The 5,639-nt window shown below is 43.9% G+C and overlaps 1 protein-coding gene across 1 annotated transcript in view; it reads right to left on the bottom strand.

Moving 5' to 3' along the window:
* Positions 1-5,639, bottom strand: part of SLC25A16 (solute carrier family 25 member 16) — a 54,527-nt gene that overhangs the window by 47,254 nt on the left and 1,634 nt on the right. The window lies entirely within an intron of this gene.

Raw genomic sequence — 5,639 nt, 5'->3', positions numbered from 1 at the left:
AGCTTGAGGCTCCGTCTCAAAAAGAAAAAAAAAAACCCAAAAACAAAAAATAAAACATAGGTCAGAATCCAAACCAACCCTACTAGCTTGGCATGCTTCCAAAGTGAGAACATAAAAACTTTTCTACAATACCTTCCATGTAGTAAGCATTTCATGAAGCAAATTATATGTTTCTTTTTTATTTTCTTTTATTTTTTTCTTAGGCTACTCAAGTGAAGAAGTGGGAATGGAGAAAGAAGAAAGGAAGCTATAACTAGTTGTAAATACCACTGTACTCGGGCCAGCCAAATTTCTTTTTTATTATTATAATTACTTTCCTGAGACAGAGTCTCACTTTGTCATCCTTGGTAGAGTGCCCTAGCATCATAGCTCACAGCAACCTAAACTCTTGGGCTCAAGAGAGAGATTGTCTTGCCTTAGCATCCCAAGTAGCTAGGACTATAGGTGCATGCCACAATGCTCAGCTGTTTTTTTTTCTTTGAGACAGAATCTCATTTGTTCACCCTTGGTAGAGTGCCTTGGTTTCTTAGCTCACAGCAACCTCAAACTCTTGGCTTTAAGTGATCTTCTTGCCTCAGACTACCAAGCAGCTGGGACTACAGGCACCTGCTACAACACCAGCTATGTTTTAGAAATGGGGTCTCACTCTGGCCAGGCTGGTCTCAAATCTAAAATTCAGGCAATCCACGCACCTAGGCCTCCCAAGTGCTGAGATTAGAAGTGTGAACCACCTCGCTGGGCCCATGCCTGGCTATTTTTAGAGATGGGTCCCACTCCAGCTCAGGCTGGTCTTGAGCTTATGAGCTCAGGCTATCCGCATACCTCGGCCTCCCAAAGTGCTGAGGATTACAGGTGTGAGCCACCTCACCCAGACCCTGAATTATTTTTTATTAGTAGTAGTTTTTTTTTTTTTTTTTTTTTTTTTTAGACAGAATCTCACTCTATCACCCTGTAATATCATAGCTCATACCAATCACAAACTCTTGGGCTCAAGCTATCGTCTTGCCTAAGCCTTCACAGTGGCTTGGACTACAGGCCCCAACTAACTCCAAGCCCCAACTAACACCTGGCTTTCTTTCTCTTTTTGGGGGGGACAGTCTCACTTTGTGGCCCTTGGTTGAGTGCCATGGCATCACAGCGCCTCGAACTCTTGAGCTCAGTGATCCTCTTGCCTCAATCTCCCAAGTAGCAGGGACTACAGGCACCTGCCACACGCCTGGCTATTTTTTCTTTTTTTCAGTTGTCATTGTTATTTAGCTGGCCCGCTGGGTTCGAACTTGCCACCCTCAGTGTATGTGCCTGACACCGTAACCACTGTGCTACGTATGGGTGCTGAGCCACCTGACTATTTTTAGAGACAGGGTCTCACTCTGGCTCAGGATGGTCTCCAACTCTAGAGCTCAAGCAATCTACCCACCTCACCCTACCAGAGTGCTAGGATTACAGGCATGGGCCACCTTAACCAGCCATTATTTTTGTCTATTTTTAGTAATGAAGGAGTCTCACTATGGCTCGGGCTGGTCTTAAACTCCTAAGATCAAGACATTCAGGCTTGGCACCCATAGCTGGCCCAGGCCTGATAAAAAAATGACAACTGCAACAAAAAGTAGCTGGGCACCTGTAGTCCCAGCTACTTGGGAGGCTGAGGCAAGACAATCACTTAAGCCCAAGAGTTGGAGGTTGCTGTGAGCTGTGATGCCTTAGCACTCTACCAAGGGTGACATAGCAAGACTATGTCTCAAAAAAAAGGAGGCACCTGTAGCTCAGTGGGTAGGGCACCAGCCCCATATACCGAGGGTGGCAGGTTCAAAACCAGCCCCAGCCAAACTGCAACAAAAAATAACCGGGCATTATGGCGGGCACCTGTAGTTCCTGATACTTGGGAGGCTGAGGCAAGAGAATCACCTAAGCCCAGGAGTTGGAGGTTGCTGTGAGCTGAAAACAAGCACTCTACCAAGGGCGACGAAGTGAGACTCTTTCTCTAAAAAGAAAGAAAAAGAATGTGGTTTTCAGGGGCTGAGGATGAGAGGAGGGGAAATGACTACAGTGGGAAGGGGAAATATTTGGGGATGATGGATCTATTCTGTATCTCAACTGTGATGGTCATTATACAACACATTTGTCAAAATGCATTTAACTCTACATCTGAAAAAGATGAATATTACTGTATTATATGCATCATATTTCAGGCTGGGCACCATGACTCCTTCGTATAATTCTAGTACTCTGGGAGGCCGAGGTGGGAGGATTGCTTGAATACAGGCGTTCAAGACCAGCCTGAGCAAAAGTGAGACCCTGCCTCTACAAAAAATAGAATATTTAGCTGGGGCTTGCCTGTAGTCCTAGCTACTTAGGGGGCAATGAGAATAACTAAAGCACGGGAGTTTGAGGTAGTTAGTGAACTACCATGACACCACAACACTCTAGTTAGGGTAATATAAAAACAAAAAATACATACTTCAATCAATCTGATTTTAAAAGACAAAAAAAAACTATTCAAGTTTCTAAAAAAGACACATTTTAATCAAAATTCCTTTCTGTAGGCTCAGTGCCTGTGGCTCAAGTGGCAAGGTGACAGCTACATACACCTAAGGTGGCGGGTTCGAATCCAGCCCGGGCCTGCCAAACAACAATGATGGCTGCATCCAAAAAAAAAATAACCAGGTGTTATGGCGGGCGCCTGTGGTCCCAGCTACTTGGGAGGTGGAGGCAGGAGACTTGCTTGAGCCCAGGAATTGGAGGTTGCTGTGAGTTGTGATGCCATGGCACTCTACCCAGGGGTACAGCTTGAGGCCTGTTTAAAAAAAAAAAAAAAAAAAGTTCCTTTGTATATACTTGCTATCCCAAATTCCTTTTGCCAGCTCAATAGGTTTTGTGTAGCAAGACGTAAAATACAAAAAGAAAAGGGCATATATACAAATCTTAACTATGCCACTTAATGGATCATTACAGAGTAGATATATCTACCTAAGGACCACCCACATCAAGAAATGAAACAATAGGCTCGGTGCCTGTAGCTCAGGGGGTGCCAGCCAAATACACTGGGGCTGGGAGATTAGAACCTAGCCAGGGCCTGCCAAACAACAATGACAACTACAACAAAAAAGCAGCCGGGTGTTGTGGCAGGCCCCTATAGTCCCAGCTACTTGGGAGGCTGAGACAAGAGAATCTCTTAAGCCCATGAGTTTGAGGTTGCTGTGAGTTGTCATGCCAGGGCATTCTACTGAGGGTGACATAGTGAGACTCTGTCTCAAACAAAAAAAAAAGAAGAAGAAGAAGAAGAAATAGCCTCCTGGAAATGGTTCTCCTCTACTTCCAAAAGTCCCTATCTGCTCCTCCTCCTTAGGAAAAACCAACTATTCTTTTTGACTTCTAACAACTATGTTCAGTTTTGACTGTTTTTGAACTTTATGCAAATGTAATCACACAGCATGCATTGTTTTGTGTCTAGGTGCTTCTTCCAATATTATGCTTATGTGGGGCAGGGAGATAGTCATTTTCAGTGCAGCACAGTACTTCATTTATGATTATACCATACAGTATATTAGCTATACATTCTAGCAGTGACAAACATTTGGGATTCATTTGGGTTTTGGCTATTCAGCATACAGCAGAAATGAACAAAAATATATATGCTGGCATATATCTAGTAGTGGAAATCCTAGATCGCAGAAATTGCAGATGTTTAGCTGTATAAATAACTGCCCAATGAATTCTCCCAGTTTTACCAGTTTACATTACCACCAGCCACATATCAGAGTCCCAGTTACTATCCTCACATACAAGTCACCAAGATGCTCACTGTCTGTTTAATCAACATCACAAAATGCAACACCTCCAAAACTGAATTCTTGACATCTCCCCACAACCACAATGAAAAATGTTCCAACCACAGCCTTCCCCACTTCAGCCAATGACAGCTCCATCCTTTCCATTGCTTAGGCCAAAATAAGTTTCCCTTGATTTCTCTTCCTCATCTCTTTGTCGGAAAATCATGTTTGTTCTACCTATATCCAGATTCCACAACTTCTTGCAAACTCCAGAGATACTACCATGATTCAAGCCACCATCACCTATCATCTAAATGACAGTAATAATCTCCAAATGTGTCTCCTTGGTACTGTAGGTACAACTCTACAGTTATTATCTCTTTTTCTTTCCTTTCTTTTTCTTTCTTTCTTTTTTTTTCTTTTTTTTTTTTTGAGACACAGCCTCAAGCTATCCCCCCCGGGTAGAGTGCCATGGCATCACGCTCACAGCAACCTCCAACTCCTGGGCTCAAGCGAGTCTCCTGCCTCAGCCTCCCAAGTAGCTGGGACTACAGGCGCCCGCCACAACGCTTGGCCATTTTTTGGTTGCAGCCATCATTGTTGTTTGGTGGGCCCGGGCTGGGGATTCGAACCCTCCATCTTAGGTGTATGTGGCTGGCGCCTTAGCCGCTTGAGCCACAGGCGCCGAGCCTCTTTCTTTTTTTTAATTTGAGATAGATTCTCACTCTGCTGTCCTGGGTAGAGTGCTGTGGTGTCATCATTGCTTACAACAACCTCAAACTCTTGGGCTTAAGCAATTCTCTTGCTTCAGCCTCTCAAGTAGCTGAAACCAGAGGCACCTACCACCAACACCTGGCTAATTAGAAAAGTTAATTTTTAGTAGAGATGGGGTCTTGCTCTTGCTCAGGCTGGTCTCAAACTCCTGAGCTCAAGAGATCCTCCTACCTTGGCCTTGCAGAGTACTATGATTATAGCTGCCTACAGTTATTCTCAAATGGTGAGCAACCAGCCACCTACAGTTATTCTCAACATAGCAGCCATGCCACATCACGTCACTTCTCTACCCAAAACAGGTGATAGCTCCCAACATCACTCTAAGTAAAAGTCAGAATCTTTACAATGCTTACAAAGTCCCTTCATTTTCTATTCCCTTAACTGGAATAACCTCCTCCCTTTGTCAATACCACTTCCTTCCAGTCATGTGAGTCTTGCTGCTATTCTTTGAATATACCAGACCCTCTCTGGCTATAAAGCTTTTTCCTCCACCTGAAATAGTCCTCCTTATACATTAACTTGCTAAACTCCTTCACCTCTCCAAGTCTTTACTCAAGTGTCATCCTATCAAATAAGCCTCACCACAACCACCCTATTTAATATTGTGCACACTTAACATCTCCACTTCCTTATCCAGCTCTTTTAACATCTTCCCTTTGTAGTAATCACTTTCTAATATACTGTGTAACTTACTTTTTCATTGTATTTATTGTCCTCCCACACTCTCTAACTAATGTAAACTGCAGGAAGAAAGAGATATTTTGTTTTATTCACTGACATATACCAAACAAATTGGAGGCACATAGCTGACAAATATTCCTTGTATGGTTTAACGAACATCCCTTTTTATCAGCAGAAAAACAAAATAATTAAATTCTCGGGCAGTGCCTGTGGCTTAGTTGGTAGGGTGCTAGCCCCATATACTGAGGGTGGCGGGTTCAAACCCAACCCCGGCCAAACTGCAACAAAAAAATTGCCAGTTGTTGTGTTGGGCGCCTGCAATCCCAGCTACTCAGGAGGCTGAGGCAAGACAATCGCCTAAACCCAGGAGCTGGAGGTTGCTGTGAGCTGTGATGCCACAGCACTCTACCGAGG

Source organism: Otolemur garnettii, unplaced genomic scaffold, assembly GCF_000181295.1.
Source record: "Otolemur garnettii isolate 467f Iridium unplaced genomic scaffold, OtoGar3 scaffold00008, whole genome shotgun sequence".
In the NCBI taxonomy this organism is placed as follows: domain Eukaryota; kingdom Metazoa; phylum Chordata; class Mammalia; order Primates; family Galagidae; genus Otolemur; species Otolemur garnettii.
Note: the sequence above shows the minus strand (reverse complement) of the source record. Positions and strands in the feature narration are given on the sequence as shown.